The sequence below is a fragment of the Saimiri boliviensis genome, chromosome 12 (genome assembly GCF_048565385.1).
Source record: "Saimiri boliviensis isolate mSaiBol1 chromosome 12, mSaiBol1.pri, whole genome shotgun sequence".
In the NCBI taxonomy this organism is placed as follows: Eukaryota; Metazoa; Chordata; class Mammalia; order Primates; family Cebidae; genus Saimiri; species Saimiri boliviensis.
Genome location: NC_133460.1, coordinates 90,557,569 through 90,575,499, shown reverse-complemented (window position 1 = coordinate 90,575,499; position 17,931 = coordinate 90,557,569).

Here is a 17,931-nt window from a genome sequence, read left to right as displayed (position 1 = left end):
CAACACTGATGACAGCTACAAATGCACGTGCATGAGATCATGAATATGGAAGCCAAAGTTAAATGCAGTAGTCCTCTGCTTTATCTTGGACTCAATACTTGCCCTATTTTTGATCCTCAAATCTGAGAACCAAGGTCTGTTTACTGATGTAAGAGCTCCCACAGACTAAGGAAGAAGGCCATGTAAATGTGCTAAGATGAACACAACACAGAAAATTCAAGGAATGTGTGCATGTGGAGTAGCAGAAAAATGCTGGTAAGAGCATCTTGAACCTTTCAGGTAACCCTAAAATGAGGTCAGTTTCTCTGTGACAAATTTCTTATCTTTAAGTTAAAAACCTGAAGTTCAATTTAGTAAAAGCTTGTTGGTCTTTCAAAACTAGTAAGACTACCCTGTGAGTCTCTCAAGGTCAGGGGGTATTTCTACCTTATCAGTTATGTCTTTGCTCTTATGTTCTACATTGCCTTGCCAGGAGTGCTCACATAAAAAGTATTTAATATTTGTTTTTTCTTGGTGGAGAATTCAGAAATCTGCCTCAACCTTGACTCCCATTGATAAGAAGAAATAGGCTATAGAAGAGGGAGTTCTGAGACCACCTCTCCCTTATACTCACTCCCAATGACTCCTGGATTATCCCCCTGTGTTTTCCTTGGACATTGAATGCCTTTAATATATCTTGGTACTTCACCAACATACAATTGCTGATTAGACACACCTTTTCCATCTTTTTCTTGAGCAATTTATCTGTAAATTTCACACCATTCTTGTTAACTGCAACACAAGAGGGTAAGCATTTGCAAATAAAGCATCTGTCCTCTCAAATCAATCCATGTGCCCAAGGCTTGCAAACATAAGTATGTAAACACCAGCAGTACTATACAAAGCAGACATGGGCTCTAAGCATAGCAAAGGATTATTTATGTGGAATTTTCAGCAAACATTACTGAAACAAAAATAATTTCTAGGGTAACTTTGTGATTTGTTTTTTTAAAAAAACCCATACTATTAACAAACATGTTCACAAATCAAGTTTACAGCTAAATACATTTTCGTAAAAAGAAACAAAAACTTCCAGCATAGACATGGATCAAGAAAGAAGAATTACCAGCACTCCAGACCACTCCAGATCATTCTGGTTCATTTCTGAACTTTTACATAAATGGGGTCAAGCAGTTTGTCCTCTTTTGTATCTTCCCTCAATATTGTGAGATTCATGTGTACTTTTGCTTGCGTCATAGTTATCATTTCAGTCTACTTTTTATTATGTGAATATACTACCATTTAATCATTCTACTTTTAGACATTTTAGTTTTCCTTAGTTTGGAGATTATTAAGAAGAGTGTTGATGTGAGCAGTCCTATGTGTTTTTTGATAAACATATGTACTCCAATTTGTTGGGCGGAATTCTGGAAACTCAGGAGTAGAATTTCTGGGTGAAATTTTATACATATGATCATCTTTGATATTCTTGCCAAATATTTTTCCTAAAATAGTTATATAACACTAGATATAGTTAGAAAAATGATTATATATGTACATTTCCATATATAGAAAAAAATATGTATGATATATATAGAAATATTCCTAAATATATGTATATAGAAATTGCATATATGTTATATATGCAATTTTTGTCATTTAGAGCATAATTTTAAAAAATGGTAATACAGATTAATTCTCCCTCAGAAGAGTATGACTCTCTCAGCTGATCATGCATGACTCCACAGTGCTTTGTTATTTCCTGTTTTTAGAGTTCACCCATTCTGGCAGTCATTCAGTCGCAGTGCATTGTGGTTTAATATGACAACAAGCAGTTGAGAGATTTTTCAATGTATTTTCATCATTTGAATAGCCTTTGTTGTGAAGTATTCATTCAAGTTGTTTGCCCATTTTTAGTTGGTCTCTTTTGCCCTATCTCATCAACTTTAGGGAGTTGTTAATAAAATTTCTGATGAGTCCTTTGCTTTGTCAATCTCATTCCATGACCTAGCTATAGTATATTTGTGTTAACAGAAGTTCTTCTTTAAAGTAAGGCACATTTCCCTTTTATTACATCATAGTGTATTTTTGTCCTGTTATTTTGTGTCCTGTTTATGAAATCTGTTTATCCCTAGTGTCAAGAAAATAGCCTATATTTTTTCTAAAATTTTTTTTATTGCATTTTAGGTTTTGCGGTAAAATTTTTAATGTTACCTTTTATTTTTAGATCTACAGTATACCTATAATTGATTTTTATAGAAATTGGGATATAGGAGTCAAGATTCCTTTTTTGCCCTATAGAAGTATTTAACTGGTCTAGCCACAGTTCTTGAAAAGGCCATCTGTTTCCCTACAACACAGGAGTGTCACTTTGTCATAAACCAGGAAAATCTGCTTGTGAGTTCTCTGTTCTAGTCCATTGGTTTATTTATTTATTTTCAGACCAATAACATCTTATCTAACATCATATTATAGCTTTAAAATAAGCCTTAATATTTGGTAGTATGATACTTCAGCTTTGTTGTTTTTCTTCGAGTTGTTCTTGGCTATTCTTGAGCAATTTTCTTGGCTATTCTTGAGCTTTGTATTTCCATATAAATTTTTGAATCAGCTTGTCAGTTTCTACTCCCAAAACTTTTGGCAATAATTGCTTGAAATTCTTTTAAATCTATAGATTAAGTTGGTAAGAATGAACATCTTCATAATATTAAGTTTTCAATCCAAAATATGATGTATTATTATGTCTTGTTAGATCTTCTCTAATTTCTCACAGTAATGTTTGTAATATTTGGTGGAGAGGTGTTGCACATCTTTTGTTCGATTTATTTCTAGGTATTTGATGTGTTATGAAGCTATGATGATTAGCTCAGTTTTAATCTAAAATTTTATGAACTAGACCCTGCATCTTCAGAGAAAAACATTGGCTAAGAATAATCAAATAGTGGGAGAGCTAGCTACCACTGACAGGTCATCCTAATATCGAATATAGAGGGTTGAATATAAAATTAGTACAAATGTCATAAAATTGGACTATTCAGATTTGGAATCTTAACTCTACCATTAATAAATGTATAGCATTTGGCATTTTATTATTATTTCTGTGCATTTGCTTCCTCATCTGTAAAATGGGGTGATGGCAATATGTACCTCCTTGTGACTTCAGTGGCTTGGGGATAGATACCTCTTGTAAAGCACCTAACATAGAGCCTAGCAAATACTAAGTGCTAAATAGATGATTATGACTTTAATGATAATGATTATGATGACAATAGTGATCGTCATTGTGATTTTAATGATAATAATCATTATTACATATTTTTGAGGCTTGAAAGAAAATTTTTCCTCTCCACTGGTTTTGTTCAGAACTCATCACACGTATTCAAAACGCTGGTGTTATCTTTACCATTTTTACTCATATGCCTACAGGTCCTGAAGACGTGCATGTGACTTCAGCAATTACGTTTGGGGGTCAGCAATTCACCAAGCCCCTCCTTGATTTTCATGTTAATTATAACACTATATTGGTGCATTTCAACAAAATAACATAATTTAGAAAGGATATCCTTATACAGTTGCCTCAGAAAGTGTCAGACTTGATTGACATTAGAGAAGACCACCACTTGGAGCATGTTGAAATCATCATAGAATGTTGGAGTGTACTGAAATATCTTGAAGGACTTAAGTGAAACAGATATTTCTATGTTGCTTTTTTTTTTCTTTGTATTTTTTTTAACTGTTTTCACAAAGGCATTTCCCTGAATGAATAATCTGCTGTAAATTATTGGCTTATGTCTTCAAAATTCTGTTTGACAGAAATTGAAAGTTGGATTCTACCTGCATTTCCAAATATTCTCTGAAGTATTTCCTCTGTGTTAGCCAAGCATTTATAAACAATGCAATGCATGGTCAGGTAGAAGTTCTTGCACCTTTGTGCTCTTACTACTGCTGCCTCCTCTTCATGTACTTTGTATGGTAAAGGACTATGTGTGAATCAGAAGCCCTGCTTCTCTAAAGCCTTTCCTGGTTTGTGGTTTTTTTCCTTTGAAGTCTTTATGTCCCATGATTATGCAACAACAACAACAACAATAATAATAACAACAACAACAATTTCTCTGAGGTCTCTTAACTCAAATCTTTCCACTTTCTACTTCCACAGAGTCTACATGTACAAAGGTCAGTATATGCATCTTTTCAACGACTGCATTATTCATAATCTGTAGTATATTTATTTTAGGATTTGGGCCTAGCTTATGCCCCTACCCAATTTTGAGGCATTTCTTTCCACTGAGAGGACCCTCTGCCATGTTTGCACTCTCTGCATGGTCTGCTTCCTGCCCATCGTAAAGAGGATCAGGAAAAGGAACTGAACCCTATACAGATCAATATAATTTATTCTGAGAATCTGAAGCAAGGTTAAGAGGTACTAGTTGTTTTTGGCACATGCTAAACTTGGGAAGTGTTATGAAGTCAGGATGAGAGTGACCATGTTTGGCATATTCATGCCATGGAGGGAAAGTCAGTCTCGAGAGAGGAAATATGGAGCTGTCACATTGAAACAAATCAGTAAGGCCATGGGTTGCTAAGGAAAGTGAAACAACCCGTGATTCTAACTTTCTGTTTGCTGATTCAATTCCTCAGGACTCAGTATTTAATTATTTACCTTTGGATCAGCTATCTCTCTAAGATATTCCCCAAATTCTTCCAATGTATTCTCTTCCCTCCCCTGTTTTATATAGAGCAATTTATGCTTTTCTGTTACTTGCAGCTAAAAAGAGTCTTAACAAGTATATGGCGAGGTTATGCGTGAGGGATCAGACAATTGCCCCTCTCTCACCTCAGTGACCTTTCCAGATTGTCCTTAGCAAAGCTATGAAGGAGAGGAGGCTGGATTCCGCTTGGAATTCTGATATCCCAGGCTTTCTCCTTTTCACATTTCTTTTACCCTCAGTCTCTTTTCTCTCAAATTTACTTACTACAGTCAAGTTTCAAGTCTAAATATGTTAATACTCTTAAAAATGTGCATTTTAAAATAGAAATCTGCATCTTGATTAATAAAAAACAAGTCACTATTAATATAATTCATATACTAATACTTTCTCATATTTATATAAGGTGATATATCCATATACATTATCTCACATGGTTTTGGAAGCAACCTTGATGTGGATTTTCTTTCACACATGAGATACATTCTGAGGGAAACTGGAAGTCCCATCCTTTCAAAATATCTCTGTAGTTGCTTTCCTGATGCATGTGCTCACCATCACTGATGGACATTGGGATCTATCACATTGTTGAACTGCGTCCTTTTATGATGCAGCTATTTTGTGTGTAAGCGCTACAGGACAGGAATGTATAAAGTGTTCTGGACTTGATCCTTTTTTTTAAATTACCATTTCTGAAATTTACTGGCTGTGTGGCTTCAGACACGTTGCTTTGGAGGTGAAGTTTCACGCCTCACCACATAGGTGTGGCAAACTCTGGCGGGCATCATGCCTGATGCAGTGACCCAATTCAACTCATTCTTTAAGGTCAGCGCCTGCATGACACTTTCTCCAGGTATTGCAGTGATCTCTCCTTGCTCTGAATTCTGAAATTTAGATAGTTTTAACCAAATATATAGGACTCAATTCCAAACCAGCTTCCCCTAAATTGTTTGTATTCTGGAATAGTATTCAGCAGAATGTTAATGGATACTGAAAAGAGCTGTAATGGGTGTGTGTGTGTGTGTGTGTGTGTGTGTGTGTGTATGAGTGTGTGTGTAATCAAATCTAAGTAAGACAGAGTTGAACAAGTTGCCTTTATTTATTGCAAGATTGATCAGAGGCTTTGCTGTGTTAATATGCCATGTGGACTTCCAAAAGAAGGCTACAGTACCAAGTGTTCCACTCAGCACTAGAATCAGGGGAGGGCAGGTCTGGCATATACTATGATTTACTAGAACATCATTCCTTAAAACATAGTTTGGAAAATCTCCGTCAAAATACATTCTTTTTTTATTCAAATAATCAGTGGTTAGTCACATTATCTAAAAAGTTCAGGAAACTAATCCCTTAATATTCCATTGTGTAAGCTTCCTAAAAAACATGCTTTCTAGAAAAGGTCTTTTTAGAAAAATTCTTCAAGAATCATGGAATTGAGAAACTTGTGGGAATCTTAGAGAATTAATACGCTTATGTTTACCAACGATGAAAAGTAGAATAACTTAGTATAAAACTATTAAGCAATTTGACCAGGATTATTCAGGTAGCTACTATTGAGCCAGGGGTGAATCCAGGCCACAACACTGGCAGCGTATTGTCTTTCTGTCAGTGCCCCAGGGTAGTTCGTACAGGATCACCTGGGAAGGAATTGCCTTCTGAAGCCAGGGTCCTTTACAAACCTCCAGAATGGTGGCCACGTAGCTGGAAAAACTGAACCACGCAGGCATAGGGTCATCTTTTCTCCATGCTCTTCCAGGAATAAGAGAAAGCCTTAGTGCTTTTCCACACAGATGTTAACAAATTCAAACTTTGACTGACAAATGAAGAAATTAGATTGGTACTTCAGGAAAATAGAGTTCATTTAAAAAAAATTATTTCTACGTATTGGCTTCATTAAAAAACACACACAAAACCCAGATTTGTAAGATATAGATTAGAAATAGGGAGGAGTAGGCTTCTGAACTGATAAATATCTTGGAAATAAATTTCAATACCCGAAAAAATTTGTCATGTGTGATAAAGACGGAGAAAAGTTGGAGGAGGAGGAACTATGTGGGTGCACAATTCCCCAAACAAATAAATGAAAAGAACAGTGATACAAAGAGTTTTAGGAAAGGTTGAAGGAATTTACAAGTTTTGAGGAGGTAGAAAAAGAGTTACAACAAAACTTCTCAATGCTACAGTAACCAAAACAGTATGGTCCTGGTACAAAAACAGACACATAAACCACTTGAGCAGAAGGAAGAAGTCAGAAATAAAACCACACGCCTATAACTAGCTAATGGTCCACAAACCTGACAAAAACAAGCACCACAGGGAAAGGATTCCCTGTTCAATAAATGGTGTTGGGATAACTGGCCAGCCATATGCATAAGATTGAAATTGGACCCCTTCCTAACGCCTTATGCAAAAATTAACTCAAGATGGATGAAAGACTTAAACGTATAACTCAAAACTATAAAAACCTTGGAAGACCAACTAGGCAATACCATTTAGGACATAGGCATGAACAGAGATTTCATAACAAAGGCACCAAAAGCAATTACAACTAAAGCAAAAATTGACAAACGGGATCTAATTAAATTAAAGGGCTTCTGCACAACAAAAGAAACTAACATCAGAGTGAACAGACAACCTACAGAATAAGAGAAAATTTTTGCAAACTCTGTAAAATACAAACATTGCTTATATATCTAGCAACTATAAGGGACTTAAATTTACAAAAAGAAAAACACCAAGCAACCACATTAAAAATTGGGCAAATGACATGAACAAAAGAAGATATATATACTTCTCAAAAGAAGATGTACATGTGGACAACGATCACATGAAAAAAATCTCAGCTGAGCGCAGTGAGTCATACCTGTAATCCCAGCACTTTGGGAGGCCGAGGTGGGTGGATAACACGAGATCAAGAGTTTGAGACAAGCCTGACCAACATGGTGAAACCCCTTCTCTACTAAAAATACAAAGAAATTAGCCAGGTGTGGTGGCACACACCAGTAGTCCCAGCTACTAGGAAGGCTGAGGCAGGAGAATCACTTGCTCCTGGGAGGCAGAGATTACAGTGAGATGAGATTGCACCATTGCACTCCAGCCTGGGCCACAATAGCAAAACTCTATCTCAAAAAAAAAAAAAAAAAAAAAAAAAAAAAAAAAAAAAAAAAAAAAAAAAAGCTCAACGGTATTCACTGATCATTAGAGAAATGCAAATCAAAACCATAATGATGTACCATACCATCTTACACCAATCAAAATGACATTATTTAAAAGTCAAAAACTAACAGTTGCTGGCAAGGTTGTAGAGAAAAATGAACGCTTATAACTGTTGGTGGGAGTGTAAATTAGTTCAGCCATTGTGGAAGACACTGTGGCGATTCCTCAAAGACCTGAAGATAAAAATACCATTTGACGGAGCAATCCCATTACTGAGTATATACCCACAGGAATATAAATTGTTCTACTATAAAGGCACATACACATGTATGTTCCTTGCAGCACTATTCACAATAGCAAAGACATGGAATCAACATAAATCCCCATCAATGATAGATGGGATAAAGAAAATGTGGTATACAAACACTGTGGAATTCTATGCAGCCATTAAAAAGCATGAGATCCTGTCCTTTGCAGGGACATAAATGGAGCTGGAGGCCATCATCCTTGGCAAACTAGTAAGAAACAGAAAACCAAATATTGCATGTTTTCACTTGTAAGTGGGAGCTAAAGGATGAGAACCCATGGACACAGAGAGGAAAACAACACACACTGGAGCCTATCAGAAGGTGGAGGGTGGGAGGAAGGAGTAGATCAGGAAACATAACCAATGGTTACCAGGCTACATACCTGAGTGATGAAATAAGCTCTACAACAAACCCCCGTGACACAAGTTTACCTATGCAACAAACCTGAACTTGTACCTCTGAACTTAAAAGTTTAAAAAAAGAAAACAAGAAAAACGGTGATATATTTACCCAGACATATATTACATTGATTGACAGCTAAATGGCATCACTGTATGAACTAAAGTTTTTAATTTTTTTTTTTGAGACGGAGTTTCGCTCTTGTTACCCAGGCTGGAGTGCAATGGCGCGATCTCGGCTCACCGCAACCTCCGCCTCCTGGGTTCAGGCAATCCTCCTGCCTCAGCCTCCTGAGTAGCTGGGATTACAGACAGGCGCCACCATGCCCAGCTAATTTTTTGTGTTTTTAGTAGAGACAGGGTTTCACCATGTTGACCAGGATGCTCTCGATCTCTTGACCTCATGATCCACCTGCCTCAGCCTCCCAAAGTGCTGGGATTACAGGAGTGAGCCACCACGCCTTGCTCTGTCACCCAGGCTGGAGTGCAGTGGCACGATCTCAGCTTACTGCAATTTCCACCTCCCAGGCTCGTGGGATCCTCCCATCTCAGCCTCTGGAATAGCTGGGATTATGGGTGCACATCACCACACCCAGCTAATTTTTGTATTTTTAGTAGAGACGGAGTTTCGCCATGTTGCCCAGATCAGTCTCCAACTCCTGAGCTCTAGCGATCCACTGGTCTCGGCCTCCCAAAGTGAACTAAGGATTTTTAATACATTATTTAATCTTTACAATATCACTATGCTGTAGACCGCAATGTGGTCCCCACCCAGAATAGCACAATCAGAATCATGTGGTAATGTTTTAAAAATGTGAGCTTATAGCCCTCAACTCAGAATTTCTGAATCAGAAGCCCTGAGGTGTGACTCTGTAATTGCCTGGTGCACTGATCCAAACTCTCCAGGTGATTCTGATGCATTCTAAAGTTTGGTATTCCTGCAGTATGTTCATCTTAAAGATGTAAAAATTGGTGGCTCACGCCTGTAATCCCAGCAATTTGGGAGGCTGAGGTGGGCAGATCACCTGAGGTCAGGAGTTCAAGACCAGCCTGACCAACAAGGTGAAACCCCATCTTTATCAAAAAAAAAAAAAAAGATGTAAAAATTAAGGATAAAGGAACTTAGACAGTTTCCCTTAAAGTCATCCAACTCAAATGCGGTAGAGAGGGCACTTAGACACATGTTCCTCTACATCTAATGCCCATGCTCTGAATCAACATAATGTATTGTTCTTCTCTGATAACAGTATTTTGTACTGAAGGCTTTCTCAGAGCTTTGGCGCATAAGCAAATACGGTATTAAGATAGAAAATGAATCTCCCAGGGAAAGAAGGTAATAAAGCCTTCCTACCAGACCACAGAAAGAGACAGCTGCAGAATCTATTCACCTCCATGTAAACAGCTCACCAAGAGGGAGGCGTTCAGCAAGGCAATTGGGGTGAAAGCCTTGAAAAATGCCCCAGTCTTTCCCTGCAGGGTTTATGAACTGCTTTGGCAGGCTAACAGCAGCACATTATATGTAATTGCTGGTTTACTCTACCTTGTCTGCCTTTTATTTTCACAAGGAATCCTTGTTATTCAGTGAAATTAGCAAAGGAATCCATTAAATGCTGGCTACAAAGACTGCACAGTATTTATTCCAGTAATAAAAAGTCTAATTTTGCAATAACATGGCAATCTTTGGGAAGCACTGGCTGATGGAATCCAAGTCTGGCAAAATTAGCCTCTTTTGGTAGTGCTTATTGCGATGGTGTCTGTGAGAAGGGAGAGGAGGGGGAGGTTATTTGCCAAGTAAGCACTTTTGCAAAACAAAACAAATTCTCTTTCACACAGTTCTAAAATGGAAAAATGAGGAATCAGCCATGAGGCTCAGAGAGCAGAAACAGCAAGGGGGCAGGGTCTTAATTAATGTAGGCTAAGGCTAACTGCATTTAGAGGCAGGGATGTGTTCTTGGCAAACAGGCAGAGTAGTTTGCCACCTGGTCCTATTTCTCCCTTCCTGAGCCATTGGCAGGTGCCTGGTGCCATCAACATGCCTGTGGGCTCTCAGTACCATTTCTGATTCAGTGAAAATAAAACTTCACTTAGCGATTCACAGAATATCAGAGCTTAAAGGAACCTTAGAACTTATTTACAGATAGCTAATAGGTTATGTTAGTTATCAAAGACAGCACCAGGACTTTAAATCGTGTCTTGTCCCCTTTCTTTTCCCACAGTTTCATTAATTAGTGTTGATTTCACATCACTGTTTCCTCATTGTACAGTTAACAAGAAAGCTCCAGACCACATTTAAGTAGAACCATAAATTCAGAATTGCTTATTTCAGAAGTGGAAATCCCATTGCTATTTATTGATTACTATAGCAGTTGGTTCTTTCTTGATCCAAGAGATGTAAAATTCAAATTCTAGCCTGAGAAGTATTAGCTGTGCATCTCCAGAGTCTGCCAAGTCTAGATTGAGGACAACCTTTTATTCTCATTCTACATGCCTCGAGAGGCATAAACTACAAACTTATTGCTTTTGTTTCTTAAACAATGGCGTTCAGTACTGGAAGAATTTAATAAGCTTGCTGCAAAGCCTTAGTTCTGATTTAAAAAAAAAAAATTGGACTGATATGTTGTGACTGCATATATAACTAACATTCCAATTAACTCTGAGACTCTAGGATCTCTGAGAGACAGCTTTGTTATGCACACCTAGTCTCACTAAAACACAAACTCAGGTTGCTATCAGTGGGACTGGTTATCATAAAAATTAGCCAGGGATTACTAGTTGCAGTCCAAAAAGGAAAGAGCAAACATTGTAAAGCACCTGATACTGTCACTGAAACACAAGTAGAAATTTAAATCATTTCTACTGAAGGTTATGTCTTCTATCTTATCCTACATATTCCTAATTTAACACCCATTCTTAACAATAATGATTAACATTTCATATACCATTACTTAGTAAAATGGAGAGTAGATTCATATTATTTTAGCATAATTAAATATTATCTCATTTATACAGTTGATACTGAAATTGATGAGCCATAATTAACTTAGATTTTATCCAGTGACCATCAGTGGCAAAGATTGACTCCTCGTTTATATTTATGGTGAAGGATAAATGATGCTTCTGTTTTCGTGCCCACTGACAAAGGTATTATAGGAGCTTTGCTTGTAAAAGCTTCTGTCTAGGTCATAGCCATTAGCAGTCATTAGGAATTGTTAATAAATGACATGTGTTTGAAATTCGTAAGTATATTTGTAACATCTAAGTTAAGTCAGCAGTTCAATTCATGGGTGCCTCTGCTAAAGCACATGTTTCAGTAAAAGAAAGGTTTAGTGAACTTGATTTGTAGCTTTGCATGTTCTTCCTCTTACTTATTTTGTTACTTGTATCTTCCACAGCCTGGGTCTTAACCCTTTCCTTCCTTCTTGACTTTCCCAGTCACCTTTGGTGGAACAGTATGGCCTTCAATGAAAGTTCTAAAATTAATGGGACATACTGGTTATCTAAATTCTATTCAGGTTCTATGCACATTGCCAGGTCCATGGACTCTGTCTAAGTGCTTATAATAACGTAGTGGCATAAGGGAAATAAAAAACAAGTGTTGTATTTTCAGGACAAGCTTTTAGCTATCACTTGGCAGGAACAGTTTAGAATGTAAGTGACATTTAATGGAAAAGAAATGGAAAGGAACATGATGTATGTTTCTTGGTAACTAGCATCCCTCTAATCCTGTCCAGCCCTCCTCCACCACACACACATAAATACACACACACACACACACACACACACACACACACACATACACCCCTTAGATTCATAAAGGATTGTGTCACATTTGTTATTATCACTGATCTTATAATTTATTAATATTTCACATGGATTCCAGGGACTCTACAAGAGATCCACCAAGGATTTAACACCTCTGTGTAGTAAACATTAGGAATAGCTTCTTTATTTCTCTCAATTGGGACAGGATAAAAGTACCATTGGTGAGAAAGATGAATGTAAGTTTTGTTTGAGTATTTTGCAAACAACTGATTCAGAAAAGAGGAGATCCTTCCACTACACAAATCTTCCTGGACAAGATATTAAAATTTCTTTAAGGATGGAAGAAATGCAATCATGTATAAACAAGCATAATGATAATACTTTTTCAGATATCGCTCTAATGTAACCACAACAGAAAGACATTTAGAGAGCATAAAGTTTTTAAGTCATTGTGCTGTTCTATTTCCCACATTCTTGTTCTGCAACAGCAGTACTCTTTACTTGTTCATCCTGCCACCCACACAGCAACATATTCATGTGTAAAGGTTAAAGCTGCATAATTATGGTAGAAACACATAAAAGCTACATAGCCTCTCAGCCTGATGTGTTCAGCGCATAATATTGGAGAGAGTAAGGGACAATACAGGCATACATATGTCTCTATACGCACATATACATGCGTGCATACACACATACATGCAAGCAAAAGAGGGATAGACACAGGCAGAAACAGAGAAAGAGAAATTGGGGTGGGGATTTGTTTCTGTTTTGGTTAGAATTTTTTCCTGTGGAAAAACTAAAGTTTGCAGCTCGGCATTAGAAATGGCCACGTGTTACCAACTAGGTTAAAAGCAAATCTGTCTCTAGCTTTGGGAGGAATCTTTGCTTTGCAGACAACCAACTACCATTTCTCTAAGGACAACTCCCGATAATATCTGTGATAGTTTTAACTTACCAGTGTGTGCATACTGATTCTAGGAAAGATCCACGTGGTCTAGTTTAGGATTTCTTTTTAGAAAAGCCACTCATTTAAGCACATAGTAGTCACAAAGTAAATCCTGGTTGAATGAAATAAATTTTATCCAGTAAATTGTGTTTGAGATGTATAGTTGCATTAGTTTGAACTAAAATGTATTTCTGGGAGAGTTCCTGAAGAGTCATTAAACCTTATAAAAGAGTTTGCTGCCAATGAATTGGAAATCAATTCTGGAAGATGTAACCTGACAGAAAAGGAACATAGATTAGTAAGAGAGGGAAAACTACTTGTAGAGCAGAAATGTTAATGGCTATGATTGCCTTCCTTACAAACAAACAGGAAGTTAGTGCCTTCAGTATAACATATGCATTGTGACTAAAAGAAGATCCAGATAAGACATTCAGAACTTACATTTTACATCTTTACATTAGATTCTTTGCTTTTTAATGCAAGAGGCCTTTAATGGCAAAGTTTCAGATAATTCCTACAAGTATGATCTCAGTAGCACCATTGTATTTCATGAAATAGCAGAATTTGCTTGACAGAAACTGATACCAATTTTCACCACTTTGTCATGTCATTTATTGATTTCTTATAACTAGTCCAAGTTGAGAAAGGAAGAAGAGCCTATAACCCCAAGGCATATAATGTTAGAACTGCAAGTGACTTTTTGATTTATTTAATGTAAAATGCCTACATTATGAACGACACCAAAAAAAAAAAAAAAAAGCCCTCAATGATTGCCTAATTTTGTAGGTGAGGAAATGAATGCTCACAAAAGAATCAAGTCTAGGCCTGAGACCTGTCTCCTCTGTCTCGTCTTTCAGAACTTCTTTGCCATGTTCATTCCTGAACAGGAAAATACCAGGCAGAGTTAATAGCCATCCACAAGTCCTAGTGTTTATCTGTGTCACTGCTCAATCTGACCAAACTGCTAGTGACTTTTCTTCCTAACTTAAGCCACAGTAATTTATGTCTGTGGGATTCCATCTCCTGGTAGAAGTTATGTTCCTCCTCTAAAAACTGGAAGTATAGAGTTACTTAGAGACAGAGACATCCTGGGCTTAGGAAGAGTTTTTGATGATTTGTTCATTTATAAAGCAGTGACAACAAGCTTCAGTGTACAGATCTAAATGAAAAGATAATGCTGATGAAGATAATGATGATGGCTGTATCATCTCACCTATGTTCCTATCACTGTGCTAGGCACTCAGTCATTACACCTCTATCAGCAGTCTCCATTTGTAGTGAAAACCAAGATGTAGAGAGAGAGATCAAGGACATGCACAGCAGAATCCAGATCTAAATCCAGGTCTTGCTGATTCAAAGCACACAGCCTTAACCGCTGTAAAATATTGCCACCCACATGGAGAAATCATAGAAAGAATCCTCACCTCAAGTCCAGCTGGATCAATGGAAAAATCTTCTTCTTGATGCTCTTTCTCCAGAGGAGTTAGAGATGTTCTTATTTATTAATAAGAGTTTTCTTGAAAGCCACACTGGGTGGTATGTTATTGGTCTTATTTATTACCTGAGGAACTAGAAAGAGAAAAACATAGTAAGGTTAGTGATTAAGTCTATAATTAAATCACCCAAATCCCCATTGAGTTTCCTAATTTAGGTATCTTCTCACAAAGAATTACTTATACCACATGTAAAATATGTGCATAGGAAAATACACTTTGCTGTTTAAATTTGATTTTAGTTCTAAAGTCTTCCATTCTGAAACTTATTATCAATAAATTGCCATACAGTTGTTTTTCTTAAACGTCCTGATGAGTAACATGTGGCTACAGAGAAAATGAAAGTATAAAAATCACTCAGACAATGTGAGTATGGAGCCATGATAGTGGAAAGAAAATATTCATTTCTTATTTATAAAGGTGGAAGTATTACAAAACCCTCTGGACTTTCAACCTGATCCAGTTATAATGAAAATCCAGTAAGTTCCTAGAGACTTGGAATTCTTCATCTTGTTTTAGAAATCTTCTGGATTAACTTTGCCAGTCTATTTTTTTCTTGGCATTATTGCTTAAATGTAAGAATCTATTGGCCTGAAGTCCAGGTGCAGGAAGAAAGCATGGTGTCCTCAGTCCTCACCAACCCTACATGGATGGACTTCCAGCAGCACAAAATCCTAGATTCTGCTCAGCAAGAAACTCTTACATTCAATGAAACTTAAAAAAAGAAAAAAAACACACTTAAACAAATCAACTTTTATGACTACTCAAAAATGTAAATGTTTCTGTCCTACAGGGATGGGGTTAGGATAATTCTGAGGTTTGAATTAAGATTTTTATTTTTGATTTTTAAATTTTATTATACTTAGTATTGTTGAACACATAACCACAATAAAACATTAAAAACGCAAAATTATTGGGAAAACAAAAACCAAAAATAATGAGAAGATATTTATACTTATTTTGTGTCATGCACTTGGCTAAGCAATGTACATGGATTATCTCATTTAATCTTTGCAACAACTTCAGGAGACAATATTTTCAGTGTTCTCATTTTATTAATTAGAAAACCAAGAATTAGCAAAGTTTAAATGACTCGTCCCATATCACCCAATAAATAAATTGCAATTAAGCCATAACTTCATATTTGCATGCTTCCAAAATGAATGCTACCACTGTCTTATCCTGTGCAGCTATTTCATGGGAAAAGTTCAAGCCTTTATTTTGAAGACATTTTCATTGATTTTCTTTCATAAGATTTTCACTGAAGAAAGAAATACAGGCTATTCTAGTATCAAAAAAAAAATAATTATTCAACTGGAAGAAGTAAAACATAAGAAATTCTAGTCCTAATATAGTATTTAGAAGAAAGTTAAATGCAGAAATAGAGGCTGTGTGTGTAATAGCTACCTTAGTCTTAACTGTCCTGCCTTTACTTCCTGACTCTAATTTTGTCTCAGGTTCATATTTTACATATACAGAAAATATCAGCTATTCCAAGAAACATGTAATAAATGGATAGGAAAAGCTATGATTTCTTCTTCCCTTAAAGTATATGCCCCTTTGGACAGAACTACCATTAATTTCCCTACTGCTCTTCTTTTGCTGAGCTTCAAGATTGTACGAGATTCTGTGACTTGCTTCCAGGGCAACTGAAAATGGAAAATGTTAAAACTTTAAGTGTACATTTTCCACCTGATCATTTTTCTTTACTTTGCTTCCTTCCTCTGTATAAGAAACAGATTTTAACCTCAAATCTTTTCTGCATCTCAAAGACTGTCAGAAAGGTGTGGGGTTAAGAGAAAGAGAAAGTTTTCTTTTGCCAGCCTACACTGGTATAAACAAGGTGTCGTACTTTCACTTTCATTATAGGCACTGCCTCTTTAAGGCAAAAACTAATGAATTTGACAGATCTTGCTCACTCCACTACTTCTATGAGAGGTTGCTTAGCAACCATAGGACATTGGAGAGAGGGCAATGTTAGAGCAGGTTGCAGAAAGAAGGAACTATCCTTAACTCTGCAGATGTGAGATAAGATCCATCTACTATCTCCCTTTCTTTCATGTTACTTATTGGTCATTTCAAATGGCAAGTCCTACTGCTACCTAGAACTCAAGATTTACAATTTCATCTTTGACCTTCCCAGCCAAGGATCTTGCCCAACCAAAGATCCTGTGAAAGGCACTCTTTCACAGAGTGGAGGGAGTGCTACAGTTAAAAATAACAATGACCTGTTTGAATCTTATGCCTCTGATCTTTCTTGCATTTTTCAAGTGAGAAAAAAGTTAACCAAAAAGCAAAATATTTTCAACAGTTTCATTGGCTAATTTTCATTTTGCACATTTTACTTTGCTATAGGATATTGGACCTATCCTTTTGCTCATAAGATGGGCTTGACCTTATTTGAAACTGATTTATATGAGGTTTTTTAGTCCATTTTTATGAGCCAAATTCCTGATTCCCTTGAGAGCTTGCTGCCACAGGATTCTTTATTAGTTTATATATTTAATCCTCTATGTACATAAATAATTCTTACTAACCTTTATTTGACTAATGTATCTTAGCAATTTCAAAAAATTCCACTTTTTAGTCCTGGAAATAGATATTCAACTTTTAAAAACAATTCTAAGATCATAAAGTATAAGAGATCAAATCTACTTCCTGAGATACATAGTGGCAAATGAGAGTGAATGTTTTATTCTGTATTATTATGTGCCAGGCTCAGAGCTAATTGCTTTAATAAAATATGGCATTTATTTATCATAGCAACCCTATAAAGTAAGTACTATTGTTATTAGCCATTTTAAGAAAAAGGAAACCAAGGTTTACTATCTTGTTCAAGATCATAGTAATGTTAGTCATGAAAGCAGTGATTGAGCCTAAGTCCACCTGACCCCAGAAGCCAAACTTGGAACCTCAACACCATTCTATCTCTCTAAATGTTAAAGCCTCCACAACTGATTCTTCAAAAAGAATAACAAAAAAGAAAGAAAGAAAGGAGGGAGAGAAAGAAAAGAAAAAGAAAAAAAATATTGTCGCCTTGTATTAGGATCTTAAAAAACAAGAATATGGTTAAAAAAAAAAATGCCCTCACCTTTCAATAGGTGTCAGAAAAAAAGCATCAGATCACTTCTATGTGATGAAATCCAGGAAATGCAAATATTAACACATAAAACTGAGATATTTACA